The 16,714-nt window shown below is 46.7% G+C and overlaps 1 protein-coding gene across 2 annotated transcripts in view; it reads left to right on the top strand.

The window, feature by feature from the left end:
• The window catches only part of slc8a2b (solute carrier family 8 member 2b), a 105,769-nt gene that overhangs the window by 27,495 nt on the left and 61,560 nt on the right, over positions 1 to 16,714 (top strand). The window contains exon 1 of one of the 2 annotated variants that reach the window (XM_070969987.1): positions 11,965 to 12,002. The exons of the other annotated variant lie outside the window; for it this stretch is intronic. The gene's annotated coding sequence lies outside the window, so the exon portion shown is untranslated. Of the gene's footprint in view, positions 1 to 11,964; positions 12,003 to 16,714 lie in introns of those variants that run through there. 2 annotated transcript variants of the gene reach the window in all.

Below are 16,714 nucleotides of genomic sequence, written 5' to 3'. Positions count from 1 at the left end.
ACACACACACACTGTGTGGAGACTAACTCTGACCTTAATGATTTACATCTCGGGGACTTTCGTTTTGTCCCCATAAGGAAGGTAAGTCCCCACAATGTGACTGTGTAAACAGATTTATGTCTCCACAAGTAATACATGGCCACACACACACACACACACACACACACACACACACACACACGCACGCGCGCGCTTTCAGCCATCAGGCGGTGGGATTAAAGACTTAACAGCAGAGAGTGTAAAGGCTCAGTAGAAGACTGCCGATGACTCGTCCTCTGATCAGGGTGCGTTCAGTAACACGGACGTCGGCAGTTCGCGTCTATCTGGAATTTGGAAACTGAACCATCAGAGCAGCAGCCATCTGTCTGGCAGGGGACGTTTGTTTTGGACGGGAGTCTGTCGGATTTGTATTGTTTAAGTTTTGGAGCTGATGAAGACACGGGTGTGTGTGTGTGTGTGTGTGTGTGTGTGTGTGTGTGTGTGTGTGTGTGTGTGTGTGTGTGTGTGTGTGTGTGTGTGTTATTATTCGTGCTGTTTTTGCTCAGACAGATAGACACAGAATATGAACTGAAGGTGCCGCCTCCTCCTCTCAGAGCGCTCAGAGCTCGGGTCAAGTCTCAGGATGGTTGGCACCACCTCGTTTCTCTCTTCAGGAAATGAACAGTCGACATTTCTCTCTAATAATCTACTCATTAATCAGAATGACGGTTTGTTGTCGTCACCTGTGATCGAGATGCTCTCAACTCCAATTAGCCAAAATTAAATTCAGGTGTCTCTGAAGTGATGAATCCAAACAGTGCAGAGAGTCTGAAAGGCTCCGCCTCACTAACCACCACCAAAATGAATTTTAGGCCTTCACATATTTTCTTTTTTATACAAGAAATTACATCAAAAACAGCTTTTAGACTGCAACTTTTTAAAGCTTTTAACCTCGGCCTTAACTGTTCAACTACCAAGGCAGCTTGAAAATCCCTTTTACTCACACATTGTTCGGTGAAGAAGCACTTCTCTCAGTTATTGCATTGAGTCTTCGCTCTCTCGGTGTTTGATGTGGGCTGTGGTGTGCAGATCGTTTGCCATAATTTATGTTTCAACCACAAGTTCAAGAGCCTTTCTAATCCTCTTTTCAAATACCTCTGTGTGTTTTAATGTTTTATTTTAATCTTCTGCTGCTGGAAATGGACCAGTGAGCTACTCTGAGCTCTGTTGAAGCGTTTTAAAGTGAGTTTTTCTCTCTTTTCTGAATGACATCCGACTCATCCTGACGCACCGACTCGGCTGCGGTTCATGTATATTGAATCAAAAGCGTAGATTTATCTGCAGGTAGAGTTGAGCTGCAGTTGCGCTCTGTCATTGAAACGTGTGTGAACGTTGGTTCGGCGCAGGCGAGCCTCCTCGCTCCTGGTCTTTCCTCATCTTTCACAGTGAATAAGGCGAGTAATAAAGGACTAACATCTCATTGTGTTTATGGTCAGCCTCTCTCCCAGGGCCAACAGTGGACGTTGCATTCATCTGATGCCGTATGTGAGGAAGGTTTACTTCTCGGCCTGCACCTTTCCAGAGCAGCATCCCTTTATTTATTATCTATCCAAGCTCGTCAAAGCTAAGCTACTTACCGAACCTGTGCGTGTGTTTTACCACTACATTCAGATTAAAAACCGTTGCGAACGCCAAAACGGTGAGCAGCCGCGATTCTCTGTCTGTAGCAGGCAGCCGTGCACTCTGCTCAGCAGCTGCTGCGTCCTGAGGAAACATGAAGTGCAGCATCTCTCTCTCGCAGAGGAGGAAACTTCCACAGCTGGATCTTCACAGGACAGGATCAGAATGTGTGCCATGCTGTAACACTGGATAACGTGCGTTGCATCATGCCGCATCCTCCCTCCCCAGTGCTGTTGCTGTAGCGATGCAGAAGTGTGTCTTAATGCCCCTGAGGAGGCTGAGGAGGTAACACACCACTGAGACTGCACAGACTACACATCAATAACAGAGTTACAAAATAGATGCAGCCTGTTGTTGACGGCTGCAGCACAGCCTGGTGTTCAGCGGTGCCACGAGTCATCGTACGAGCGACATTCGCTGCGATGCCAGTTCATCGTGCGGGTGGTTTAATCGAAACATGCTGTTCAAGCTACTGAGCCAGCAGCTCTGATTTTGGTGCAGACTGCATGAAACCCAGAGAGGTTTGAAAGAATGAAAACAATATAGAAAATTCAGGAATCCCAAGAAGACAGATCAGTATGCTACTTTCACGCCATGTGTGATCTAATAAAAACGCTCTGCGGCCCCAAAAATATGAAACCCTGAGAGCAGGAATTCAGCAAAGCTCGTATGGTGTCACAGTAACATGAGTCTGGCAGCGAACGTGCACAACGTTCTGCTTTAATGAAGTTCAGTGGCAAAAAATCATGTTTTCAGTTGCCTTAAGTCTCAGTGAAAGAAAATAATGAATACACATCTTCAGATATATCTTCATTTTGAAATATTAACCTAATTAAAGCAGCAGCAGCGTATTAAATTCATATTGGGACGTCTGCTCGCGCTGAGTTGAAACAAGCTCGTATTTGTTCTAAGCTGCCCTCTGGTCAGACGCAGCCGCTCATGCATGCGTGTTTTTCATTCCCATCATCCAATTGAATTTTTTTTTTCCTTTCCCGTCCTCCGTTCCCACGGCGGCCAATGAATATCCATAGCTGCTTCCACCGTTTCATTTTCTTGGGGCACTTCAGCAGAATGGACTGCAATTGATGGGCAAAGCTGCAATTACAGCACAGGATTGATTGCAAGACATCCAAACTCCATGTCACACTGAATATAGACGCTGTATATACGGTCACACAAACAGCTACCACACACACACACACACACACACACACACACACACACGCTGTATGCTATAGGTCCAATGGGACCTCCACACTGCACATGGCTCCTATGGAAACTGTAGCCTTCAGGCTTCTGCTGCACAGACACACATCCAGTATGGAAAAAGAAACGAGGATGAAGAGTAAACAGATCTGTTATTCATACGTCACTTCCTGGTCAGTCATGTATTTATCGTTTCTCACGCGTGGGAATATTGTTGAGTGAGGAGGAGGAGGGGCAGACGGCGTCAGGTGTGTTGATGAGGTGTTGGAAGTGTCAGTTGTTCCTGTTGGTCGTTGTTTTTTTTTGCTTTTCTTCTTCTTCTTCTGAAATATTCACATTCAGCTGTTTTAATTTTGTGTAGAAGAACTGTGTGGTGCTAAAAGGTTTGAGGCGAAAATGCTGATTACATGAGGGAAGTTTGAACGTGAGATCTGCTGAGGAAGGACTTTTCACAAGTGTGTGTGTGTGTGTGTGTGTGTGTGTGTGTGTGTGTGTGTGTGCATGCGTGTGTGTGTTTTACCGTCTTGGTCGGTGTGTGTGTGTGTGTGTGTGTGTGTGCGTGTGTGTGTGTGCTGTGACCTGTTAGTGTGAGGGTGAGCGGCGCATGGAGGCACAACATCCTGATGAACACGACACCAGCTGAGAGACCACCTGGACCATCCATACCTGCCTGACCACACACACACACACACACACACACACACACACACACACACACACACACTCACACATTTGCGTAGGGTTTATTAGGTTTATTTAAGCTCAGCGATCAAACAGAAATGTAAAATATCTCTTAAATGTGAGAATTTGATTCTTTTCTCGTTTGTTGTCTTTATAAATGAAGTCTTCTGGTCTTTGGACCATTGAGCCAGGCAGCATGTTTTTCCTGAGGATGCTGAACTGGTGTGAAGGGATGAAGCCTCCTTAGCTCACAGGGACAGCAGTAGTACTCGTTGCGTCAGTGTAGTATCGGCCTGTGAGTACTACAGTAGTAGCTGGCAGTAGTAGCTCAGCTGCAGCAGTGCTCTCGTCGTGTCTGTGCTCCTCTGAAACCTGATGAAAGCTCACTTTAATGTTTCATAAGGACTGATTTTTTATTTTTTCTCCTCCTCTCCTCACTCTCTTCTCCTCTGTATTGCATCTACTTTTCGGTCCCTTTCGTTCACATTGGTTTATTTTTGTGCAGAGCGGTTGTGTTTCCCGCCTCCCTCCCTCTAATATTACGAGCCATTTCCCCAGAGTGCCTGTTTCGTGTCTCAGTTACAAGCTGAAAGATTTATTACAGCTATTTGTTCCTGTTACCACTCCCTGTCTCTCCCTCTGTCTATCTGTCCATCACTGTCTCACACAGACCTTCAGAATTATTAATCGGGCTACGTCCGCCTGCCTTCGCGCTGGGTTTTGTCTGACTTGTGCGTTTCGCTCCAGCAGTATTATTTCTGTCCTCCTCGCGATGCTTGACAAGCCTTCCATTCATTTCTCTCCTTCAAGCCTTTTCATCTCAGCGCTGCCATCTGTGTTGGCAGGAAGGTCTAAATAATGTATTAATTCAAAAGGAAGTTGCTGCCGTAAGTCGGTGGAGGTGATACTTCGGACCCAGAGTCGAGGTCAGTGAGCAAAAGCTGTTATTTCATCTATTTCAGTCATTATCAGTGAGAGGGAGGAAATCTGCATCCTTTGCCTGGTGGCAGGTGAAGGCCTGCAGGTGGCCAGAGATGATGAGAGATGGTTATTGATCTAATCCTGGACTCTAAATAATTCAGAGGGGAATATAGGTGAGGAAGCCTAATTCAGGTGCAGTCCACACTTCCCTGAATCTGCACCGTCAGTCATTAAAATTAAAGAGCTCCATTTAAAATGAGGATTGGCACCGTTTTAGAAGAACAGCTCTTTTGTCTTGGATGATGAGTGCAGGTGTGCAGCTCACTCAGGCTTTCATTATCTCAGAACATCAGAGACATCCACGTGTTTCTCACCCTGTTTTCCAATCTTTCTCCATCACACCGCGCCGATCAACTCTGACCTGAATCAATTCCTTCACTCTGGAGCTGCTTCCATCCTGCAGGGCTGTCCAGCTTTCCATGACATTCATGTGAGGCCTATACTCCAGAATTCAGCCCCGAAGGCGCCAAGAGTGTGTTTCAGTCACTGTGTTCATCTCTCACTCCGTAAACACACGTTCCCTGACAGCCTGATGCAGCTGTAACGTGTGTGGTGGTTTATAAAGCAGCTAAAAATACGTTTTGGTTCTGGAATTGGGCGCTGTGCATTGCTGTCTTTGGGGGTAGATGATATGTAATTAATATTCTGGTGATGCAGTAACTGAACTGATGGGAAACAAGGTGTGTTAAGGTGCAACATATGTTAGATAACCGTCTTTAAATGACTCATTTCCTGCTGCGTTTCGTGGACAGTAGCTCTCGTGTTTCACTCACTCTGTCATGATAACATCATTTTGAAGCAAACCAACCTTCTCCATCACTTTTAATTGAATCTTGAATACACAGCGGGTACAATGCAAAATGAATTATGTAAATCAATGCTAACGATGATGTTATGATTAGAATACATGATATTGGTAAGAGGCAGACTGAGGTCCTGCCTCCTGTGTGACAGTCAGCACATGACCTGCATGCTTCTGCACTCATTCTGGAGACACTCCATCACACACACACACACACACACACACACACACACACACACACACACACACACCTTTCTAATCTAACTGGATCATTTTAACGCCTCATTACGCGTTTCTGTGTTAATGACATGAGACCAGAACCACAGAGCGTCACAGTCTCCGTCCCTCCTCTCCGGCCAATCCGTCCTGACGGCATCCACACGCAGAGAAGACAATCCAGCTCATTTAACATCCTGATAATCAGCACCACTAATATTCTGATAATCAGATAATTGATTTCGTCACTGCTGCAGTCAATAATGAAAGATTAAAGGCAACTCCAGCCAGTGTCTCCAGCAGAAAGTGATGAAAATGTGGCTCTGAACAGAAACTGATGAAGACGTTGGGAGAGGGAGAATGAGCAGAGAGAGGAAGACGAATGAGGAAATGACTGTTCATGCAGGGACGTATTGTGGAGGCACCTACAGCGTAGAGCATCTCGCCTCTGTGTGCGTATTAGAGGCCGGATGTTCCAGAGAGAGGGCTGACGTGCCTGCTGTCGGCATGATGAATCGACTTTTTGCATCATAAATCGTCTCTTCCTCCTCCTCTCATGTTACAGCACATTTTCCCTGTAATATCACGCACATTCAGACGCACCACAGTGGGTTTCAAATTGAAATAAACATCATCCTAATGAACTGAAACAATAAGCTGCGACTGAATGATCACAAGAAATCATTAACAGATGTGAGCTGCTGTCGATGTTTACAGCTGAGCTCATTGTAACTACTTTATCTCTTGTTTTAAGCTACAGCAACAGTCATCTCGGCCTCTGGGCCACATTCGGTCCCACAAAATATTAATAAATTCAGAAAATCTGCACATTGCTCATCAGCCCAGTGCGTCCTGAGAGCGATCAGTGATTAGCCACAAACACAATGAGCCACAGACTCCATAATTCACAGATCATCTGTTGTGCAGAATTAGATCATTTGATAACTCCACCCTGTCTCCTCCGTGGACCCACCGTCAAACTGCTGGGCTCTCAGGCTGGACATGTCCTGGAGCCGACAGCAGCACCGGCCGGACCACAGGAGATGACTCGGAAAATCGCTCTATAAGATCATCATACGTTTGCATCGCTGTCCTGTGAGAACCATGTAATCTGAAAAGTAACTGGTAACTAAAGCTGTCAGACAAATGTAGTGGATTGTCTGAGATGCAGTGATGTGAAAGTGTAAAGTTACATAAAATGGAAATACTCAAGTACAGGTACCTCAAATTTGTACTGAAGTATAAATACTTGAGTAAATAGTTAGTTACATTTCCGACGTGTACTAGACTACATTGTAGGCCATCTGCTGCCTCTGCAGCTCACTTAAAAAACAAAAGAAATGATGGTGAATTAGCTCATTGTAATCTGTGTGAGCTGAACTTGTGAAGTGTGAACTCTGCGTGTGAGCGAGTCGCTGGAGGACTTTTATGGGCTGATGCTCAAACTTGTCGACATTAAAGTATAATGGATGTGTGACTGAGCCTGCACTGATTGCTTTTCAATATTTGAATACTTTTGGATATTACGGTGTCACACTTTCATGGCCTCAGAGTGATGAAGATGAGACGCTTTCACAAAGCGTCGGCTCGTCTTCAGGGTTCCTCCTGACTGATGGCTCCCACAGTGCCAAATAAAATGACATTTTCTCATCAAAAAGGCTTCTTTTTGTTCAGAATCCGGATTCATCGCTACGCTGAGGGAAGCCTGACGTTGTGCACGTGCTTGATAGTGTCGTGGCAGCTTGTACATATTAGAGACGCTGTGACTGCAGGCGAGTGAGTTAAGAATCTGATGAATGAGAAATAATGACATTATTGTTTTATTGGCTCTGGGAAAGCGTGTTAGTTAGCTGGGGCCACACCCAAAACCTGCAGGAAGAAAAGCCTCCTGCAGTCCATGCAAGCCTTTTTCACGTGTCTGTGAGGATGCTGAAACATCTGTGAAAGAGCAGGAAAGAGCAGCAAACATCAGATTTCATCAGTGTAGCTTCACCTGTGCTTCCTGTCTCAAACTGCACAATCTGCCGTGAACACGTCAGTGTTTTTGGGGCCGCAGACATCAGAGAGAATCCGTGACAGCAGCCTCAGAGCTTTATCTGGAGCAGCTCGCAGGAAAAACAAGCACAACTGTAATTCAATTAGTGCACGTGTGCGTGCGTGCGTGCGTGCGTGCGTGCGTGCGTGCGTGCGTGCGTGCGTGTGTGTGTGTGTGTGTGTGTGTGTGTGTGTGTGTGTGTGTGCGCACTGGTCGTCAGCTAATGATAGCAGGAAGCAGATGGCCACACCAAATTTCACTTGTCTCTGAAGCTATTTTCTCTCTTCCAAATCAAAAGCTGCTGATGCTTTAAATGCAGCCTCTGGAAAGAAACAGGCCGTAGTTTCAGTATGTCGTGTGTCCGTAAAGCAGAGCTGGATGCAGCAATGAGTCCAGTGAAGCAACCTGTTCCCTCTGACCTCAGAACAGCACTTGGTCCGTGGCTGCCATTTGTCCCTGAAATGCTGAACATGCAAACTGAAAGCTGAAGTTAGCTGTTTGTGTATTTTGGTTTATATTTATCTGATTGTCAGAGAATAAGCACAATGCTACGCTACATGAGTGAGTCCACCTCCAGGAGACCACGTGAAGGGAAACAGCTGGAGAGGTGAGCTCTGGGCCTCCTGGACGCTTCTCTCAGGCTTTCATCACGTCCACACCGTCCCTCTGCAGGCCCACACAGCTGACGGTCGGACCTCTGCCTGAATCTTGTAAATTGCATTGTTTGTGGTTGTGGATGTGGGAATTGAAATGCTCTGGTGGCCTGAGCTCGTAATGGAGGTGCAGCTGGTTTTTATAATGGATTTGTAACCGCTAAAATGAGACACAAACCCTTTTTTGCTCTTCAAATGGGGAAATGGAGCTCTGTTATTCTCTGTGGTGTTGAGCTGGTAATTGACTGCTTTGGTCTGGTGTTAAAACACTGGCACCTCACGAGCGGCGCAGCGGTGCGTTCACACCCCAGCAGGCTCTGCTTCTCCGTGAAGGATGTGCCAGAAACGACCTGCTCTTCCTTTCGTTTGTCTTTGTGTAATTATGGACCTCGGTGCTGAATGGGCATCATCAGCGACGCGCTGAAAATGAGACATCCTTTCTGACGGACAGAATCCTCAGTTATCCAGCCATTGTGTGTCCCTTCACAGTCTTTTCTGTCCTCCCGTCTCTGCACGCCTCTCTCTGCTGCGTGCGTGACAGCTTGCTGTGCTTGTTCAGTAATGTACTGGAGCTAAAAAGGTGCAGTCTGTTGAGGTTTGAGGTCTGGCCCTTAACCAGATAAGAGGTTTTCATGGAGGGGTTGCAGCAGCTCCGGTAATTGACCAGTCATGGGTTAAGACCAGCGGCTTGTTCTCCACGCACTGAGTAATGAGGCTAAGATGAGATTCATTAAGCTCTCGTACGTAAATAGATTGATTACTGTGCACACCCACATTTAAATGATAGAGTGCAGCGCCACTGCCAGTCACTTAAAACCCAGATTTAAGTGGCTGATGATGGTCGGGGTCATGTGAGGGTGTGTGAGAGCCCACACACACATCAGACCGTCCAAATCATCCGTAAACTCAGTGAAGGTGACGTTTCCAGACAGAAGCCTCTCAGCAGGCGGAGAAGGAGACGACATGGGGCCGTAAAGTGCTCACACCTGTGAAACAGACGTACTTCAGGTGAAATGTCTGCGGTCCGATGAAGACGTGTCTGGAAGCGTCACATTAACTGATGCTAATAAATGTCAGACTCTTCTTCTGCCGTCTCTGTTGATTCTGCCAGATTTTGAATGTGCAGCTTTTTCACGAGCCACAAAACGTTAGGACAGCTCTGTGAGTGTTGCAGCACCTCACTCTGATTTGTGTTTGTTCGTAGGATGAAGAACATTCTGCTGTCACTCCACAAGATGGTGGATTCTCTGTCTGCAGCTGCTCGTGCTGCACGTTGTAAATCAGACCATAATACTGCGTTTCTGTGTTTAGCAGATCATATTTCTATTATATGTGCTGCACTTTTTCAGATGAAGAAGCCAAATTCATACATATGAGACGAACGGTAACGTCAACTAGACGACCTGTTACACCTGTTGGTGTCGTAATCACAGCATCGCGTCGCTTCTTTCATTAACAAATTATTCTTATTTAGGACCATTGTGCGATTGGCGCCGTTCAGATGAACTCCGGTGTGTTTGTGGTCTGATGTGAGAGCCGTCAGTCGAGCTCTGATGCAGACTAACCCTCTAAAGGCGGCTCTCGGTCCGGTTACACTCAGATTTTGATGTTGTGGTTTGGAAGCAAAGTAAAAGTTGAGCGGGACAGAGCGTCCAGCTGTCTCATGTCTCACATCCATCAGCGTTCATGCATCGTCTCGTTTTCGTCTTCCTCTTGAGATGTCGTGCAGTTTGGGATCTTTGTGTAACAAAGGCTTTGCTGGTGAAGCAGTGTGATTGTCTGGAGAGCAGCAGAGAAAGGCTTTAATGTGGCGTCCATGTTTGGCTCGTTTCTCTTCATGTGTTTCTGTGTTTGTGTGCATCAGCGCTGCTCTTCTCTCTTATTGCCCGGGAAGCGACACAGGTCTCTTGTTTACTGTTGTCACAGTGTTTTATCTGCCCTGTGACAGGACGCGTTGCTGTGTGTTTGTGTGTGTGTTTGTAGATGCTGGCAGCATAATAACGAGACATGGGAGACAAAGTGTGTTTGACAGATAAAGAAAACAAGACCAGAACATCAGCAGCTCCAGCTCCGTCTCCGCCTCCCTCGTCCCTGTTGACCTCCGTCTTTCTGCATGATCTCGCCTCTTTTCTGTTATTCTTCTGAGTGTCTCACACACACACACACACACACACACACACACACACACACACACACACGCACACTGTTTCTTTGTCATAATTTCACCTTTATGAAGGTAAAAGTTTGTGGTAAATTTGAAATGAAATCTGTCACACTGGGAGCTAAACAAATGCTAACAAGCTAACAGGCTAACCAGACGGCTAACCGACGACCCAGTGAGCGTCTTCTCCGCGGCTGATGGCATCGCGTCAGTGTCAGGAGTGGAACACTCCTCTCAGTCTTTGATTCACATCAAATCAACAGTTTCCTCTTAAAACTGTCACATTTGTGATGGAGGGCCTTCAGGATTTGGAGCAGATAACTTGTGATAAACACGGTGCGTCACATCAAGTCGGCTCCAGCTGTCGTGTCAGCGTATCAGATACATGTTTAACCAACATTTAAGTGACAGATCAGACTGCATGCTGGGCGATGCCCAGCGTCAAAGGACTTGGATCTGGATTGGAACACGTTTCCATTGCTCATCTCGTCCCTTCTGCCAAGATGTTCCTCCGCCGCCGTCCTGACACGAGCAGCATTATCGAAGCTGAAGGCGGCGGCTGACGGTCCAACGCGGACTTGAATGCATCTTTAGCAGCTTGAAATTTGCTGTGTTGAGCTCACTCATCTCTCTGTCTCTGTCTTCGTGTCCACTGACAGCTGGCTATTCAGCTCTGGGTGATTTCTCCACTTTCTGACCTCTTTCACTTCTTTCTCCGTCATCATTCTTCTCTTTGTGTCTCTCTCTGTCTCACATACTGACACTTTCTTTTGTGCAAACTGATCAATAATCCAATCTAGTCTGTGAAGCACGGAGCCCTCATCACTACCTCAGGCACGTCTCAGAGAGAGGAAATCCAGACAGGCGGACGGACGCAGACAGGTAGTTAGTCAGACGGAGAAGGAGGCCGTCAGACAGACAGACAGACAGACAGACAGCTTGATGAATTAGCTGCTGAAGCCTTGGCAAGCCGCCGCCTCATCAGCCCGCAGAGACGCTCAAGTTCCCACGCTTTGTGTGTCTAGATGCTCTCCCGCAGGTTCGTCTTTAAACTGTGTTTTATTTTCAAGACGTCTTGGCAGGAGTGAGGAACAGACGAGTACGGCGGCTGGAATAAACCAAGCGCTGAAGGCTTTTAAAGGAATTAAGCAGCCACTGATAAAACCCCACCGCCCAAAGCAGAGCAGCTAAACCACACGCAGAGTACAACACCCAGGACGAATAAACGAAAGCCTCGATTCCCCAGCAGAAGTATCGACGGCTCGATCGATGATTGTCTTTAGCTGCAGTGGTACTAAATCCTCTCCCAGTAAAACCGAACAGGCTCCTGATCGGAGACGGTTTGCTGTGTCAGGACGTTTGAGGCTGAAGAGGAAGTAGTTTGGTGTTGAAACGTGTGTGTGTGTGTGTGCAGGGTTACACTGTGCATGTGTGTAAAATGTCAGACTGTTTCTGCTCGTACAAATGTTTTTTATTGGATCTAAAACTTAAATTTACATTGTGAAGCTTGTTGTGCTGTTTGTGCTGTGAGATAAGAAACTGATCTCATCTCCTTACATTCATGTTTCAGGGCAGCTCAACCCCCACCGCCCCATCAGTTTGGTTTGGGTAAGTAAACTGTGTGTGCATTCATGTGGCAATGAATGGTGCAGTCACACTCACACACACACACACACACACACACACACACACACACACACACACACACACACACAAGGAGGCACAACCTACTGTATGCACAGTTGTAATGAGGAGTTGTTTTATGCATGAACAAATGTTTCATGGAGAAGAGATCCAACCACACACACGCGCACACACGCGCGCACGCACACACACAACACACACACACACACACACACACACACACACACACACACACACACACACACACACACACTCGACAAGAGTTTCAGTGAGGGAGTCATGGAGAGGCGTCTTTGTTACTGAAGCCAGCTCGCTCCCTCCTCTGGTTTCCTTCCTTCGCTCTGAATACTAAACACCTCACTGCTGTTATCCACTGCCAGGAAACCAAGGACTGCTCTGTGTGTGTGTGTGTGTGTGTGTGTGTGTGTGTGTGTGTGTGTGTGTGCGTGTGTGCGTGTGTGCGTGTGTTAGGGGGCCTCACACATTAACCATCTTCCCCGATGACTCTGTGTATATTTCTGACTGCAGTTTCATGTACGCAGTGTTTGCGTGCATGTGGGTTAGTGTGTGTGTACATCAGTGAGCCGTGGTGTGTGTGTGTGTGTGTGTGTGTGTGTGTGTGTGTGTGTGTGTGTGTGTGTGTGTGTTCCCTCAGGGCTTCATGCCATGTAGCAGCAGGCTGTTACCTCCACGTTTGTAAAATTCATCTCCAGCTTGTTCATTTTCTGTATTTCCGTCTTTTTTTTTCTCGCTGTTTTCTGTCTTTCCAAACGTTTCACTCTCACTCAGAGTATCTGCATTCAGCCTTCAAATGATTTTTAGCAATGCGTGGTAGTGCTGCACGTTTGCTTTCCCAAATGATGACAAGAGGAAACTTTATTTAACAGCTTGATGCCCAGAAAATGTGACATCTGTAACTTCAGTCTGCGCTCATGTTCAGTGTGAGCCGATGTTTGTTTGACTCCTCACAGGCCTTCAGTTCTTTTATTTGTGAAGATGCGACGCTCTTCTCTGAATCAATCCTTTTGATTCAGGGTGATAACATTTGCATAAACTATCTTTGTTAACATAGCTATGAGAAAAAATGCAGATAAACCTGATGAAGCATTTCCATCTGGCTGGAATTAAAACAGGAACATTGAAGTGCAGCAGAAGCCGTGATGTTCTCTTCAAGCATCAGTCAGGCCTCTCATTCACTCTGTATCAACACGAGTAAGCTTTCACAATCATGAAAATCAGCTTTTCTCTCCTGTATGTGATAATTTATGAGTTATAATTGTCGGCACTTACTTCTCTTTGCCTCCTCATCGTCTGTCTCTCGTCCTGTCCCCGCCTCCCTCGTTTTTAATCTTTCATACCTCGTTTCCGTCCTTATTTCTCTCCCTGTTGAACATGAAGGCAGTTTGCATCACTTTACATGCCTGTCCTCCTCCTTCCTGTCCTCCGTCTCCGTCTGAAATTTAATGGCGACAGTGTTTGGGCGCTTCATATAATAAAATATCATATATCTGATTGGAGGACTAACCTGTAGTGACATGGCAGCCGTCCAATGGGACGAGGTCAATCATTTCTTCTCTTCGCTTTGTGTAAGTGATCATTTTTATGCCCGGCTGAGCAACCTTCTCTTCTTCATTTGCACTTTATTACTGTCATTGCATCACATTTATTCCATTTTATTACCTCTGAGCAACATTCGTCAGAATGTCTCATCTGGTGGAAATTTCTGTTCTGTGTGTGTGTGTTTTCACACACCACAAAAAGGTAGAGTGGACGCAAACACAGAAGACCCATGACGTTAAAAACGTCCGTTTGTCTGTCCCTGGTCTGTCCCTGGTCTGGTCCTTATTGGACTTATTGTTTAAGACACATGCAGGGTGTCGACCATAAGACGTCCCTCTGTAGACTGCAGGTCTGCCCGGCTTAGACCAGCCTTATTTTAAGCCGATTGCCTGAAATGGTTCAACCCAACAGAAAGTCAGTCAGTCTCAGCTGTAATTATGCAGATATGCTCCAAAACAATTAGATTAATTGAGCTCCAGTAACTCATGAAGTCGTCCCCTCTGGTTCAGACGTGCTTCGTAGGTGTTTTTGTTAGCTGGGGTCTGCATCCAGACCTGAATCATTGCTCGTAGGCCCTGCATCCTACACCACTTTGCTGCATTACACCACTGCTGTTTCCATTGATTTTGGGGGATTTCTGGGCGGTAAAGTGATGTAATGGAAGTGGCAGCACCTCTTGGGTGGTTTGTCTACAGAAGGAGAAGCAGGTAGTGCAACATCATTAAACAGAAAAATGGTTTTCATCATCTTTTATTGCGTCTTTTCTTCATTGATACAGTAGGCCAACTTTTCCCCCTCAGGCGTGAATCCAAATGAGCAAATGGTGAAACAGGAAATACATCTTTGGACACTAACAACATTCATGCTCAGTGCTTCTGTGTGACTACCTGCTCAGCCCTCTTCCACACACTCACACACACATCGTCTAAATCATTCAAGCATTGTTTGCCAGAGGCTTTCATATTTCCCCTTTGCTCCCAGCCCCTGTTTGCAGAATACAAATTGGTCAGCCGGGGGATTTGAACCCATAACCTCGTTACCCTCAGGGAGAAAACGGTGTCATGTTTTCGTGCTGCATCTCAACCAACAATCCAATCTATTAATTTCACCGAGCAGCACAGACCGATGCACACCACAAGCGTTGGGTTACCGGATGAAAATGACTGAAGCATAATCGATACTTGTCCTTTAGAGAGATCTAACGTCCATCCCGCGTGTGAAAGAGGCGTAAGATCAATACGTCTCGTTTGGATTTCTGACATGTTAGTCACAGCTCTTGGAATTGGATTTTTGGCAAAATTGTCCTTCATGTCCAATATTGCATCCAGCTAGTTTGCATCCACGGTCCCAGCACAGCTAAACAGGCTAAACCAATTAGCTTAGCATTGATATTAAGTGAAAAACACAGAGAACAGAGGAACACAGTCGAACTGTTCACTGAGTGAATCTACGAGCGCTGTGAGGACGCTGGTGGACAGATGGTCATTGGAGCCCATTTGAAGCAAAGTTTAAAGTCTCATCCGCCGACTCGCCCGACCGTGTGATCAGTTTTGAACGCGTCATTGTCTCGTTGCAGAATATCTGAACGGGTTTATAAACTCTCGCCGCTTGACCGACCTCCCGCCTTGGTTCAAGCTGGTGTATCGGGCCGACAGCGTGTGTGTGTCAGTGCCACGCCGGGGTTTCTGTGTGTGTGTGTCGCCTCCGATGGCTTCTGCCTGGATACAGCAGTGGGAGGTGGGGGGGGGGGGTGGGGGCGGTGGGTAGTTATTGGCTTTTAAAGAGGAGACCAAAGGGGAATACACGTGTGTGTGTGTGTGTGTGTGTGTGTGTGTGTGTGTGTGTGTGTGTGTGTGTGTGTGTAACGTGATCCATAATGAGGATGTAATTGATGATGACTAGAAGAACACTTGACTCGAGCGTGTGTGTCCACGTGTGTGTGTGTGTGTGTGTGTGTGTGTGTGTGTGTGTGTGTTAAAGGCATTTTTCTTCAGTCTGGTGCATTCGTTCGTTCCTCTCTCCCTCCACACAGACACACACACGCACATTACACACATATTTTCTCCTGCTGAAATGTGTGTGTGTGTGTTCAGGTAAGGTCAGGTAAGAGCAGAGATGGAACAATACGTTTGTCTTTATCACCACTTAGCCTCGCAACCTCTCCAAACACACACACACACACACACACACACACACACACACACTTTGTACGCACTGCATCTTCCAGTTCTTCTTGGGTCTGTTTCTCCCTCTCCTGTTTTCCACTGAGGAAACTTTGAAACTTGAAGTCACATTACTCCTCCTTCCACTGGAGGCACTTTGTTCCACTTTCAGCCTCCTTTTCACCGACTGTTTCCCAAAAAACTCCCCCAGAGTGAGACCGTTTTCTGATGGGCTACACACCGCGGGGGCGGCGGTTGCAGTAACAAACGTTGCCGGCTGGAACGTGGCGCATCTGTGTCACGTTTAGCCACGCCAAGGTGCGAAAGTACAGGCGTGTGTGGAAGTGCAGTGCCAGCAGAGGGCGATGGTGACCTGAGCTAAGGACAAGCGTAGCATAAAGAGTGACGGGAGTGCATCAGGAGGAGGCCTGGGTGGACGGGGGGGGTCACACACAGGAGAGCAGAGGATAGCAGGAGTCAGCGCTGATGCTTTTAACCCAAACTGTGATTTTTTTTATCAAACCTAACCAAGTAGTTTTGGTGCCTCAGCAGCTTTATTTTGAAAGTCTAACCGGATGTTGCATGTCCGTTATTGCTAACTACGCAGTGTGTTTTGAGAAAGGTTTGCTGGGGTGGAGGTCAAGGGTCGTCCCTGACATCAGACTGGCTCCCAGATGCAGCTGGTGGCAGTCAGTGACCAAACAGATAAAAATGGGAGAAAATAGTTAAATAATAGGAGTGTAGTTCTGTGAGGAGGAGCTGGAGTGTATTAAAGGAGTGTGTGTCGCTGTGTGTTCTCCTTCCCTTCTGTGCTTCCTTCCTTCCTTCCTTCCTTCCCCTCCATTATAAATTCTCTTTCCTCTCCGTCGCCTCCTCTTGCTCTCCTGCGTTTCTCTCGCTGCTTGTTGGTTGACTGTGGTGGTTTTCTCTCCTCCTCCTCCTCCTCCTCCTCCT

Source organism: Chaetodon trifascialis, chromosome 9 (assembly GCF_039877785.1).
Source record: "Chaetodon trifascialis isolate fChaTrf1 chromosome 9, fChaTrf1.hap1, whole genome shotgun sequence".
NCBI lineage: Eukaryota > Metazoa > Chordata > Actinopteri > Chaetodontiformes > Chaetodontidae > Chaetodon > Chaetodon trifascialis.
The sequence above is the reverse complement of the archived record's forward strand: the minus strand, read 5'-3'. Positions and strand labels throughout refer to the sequence as shown.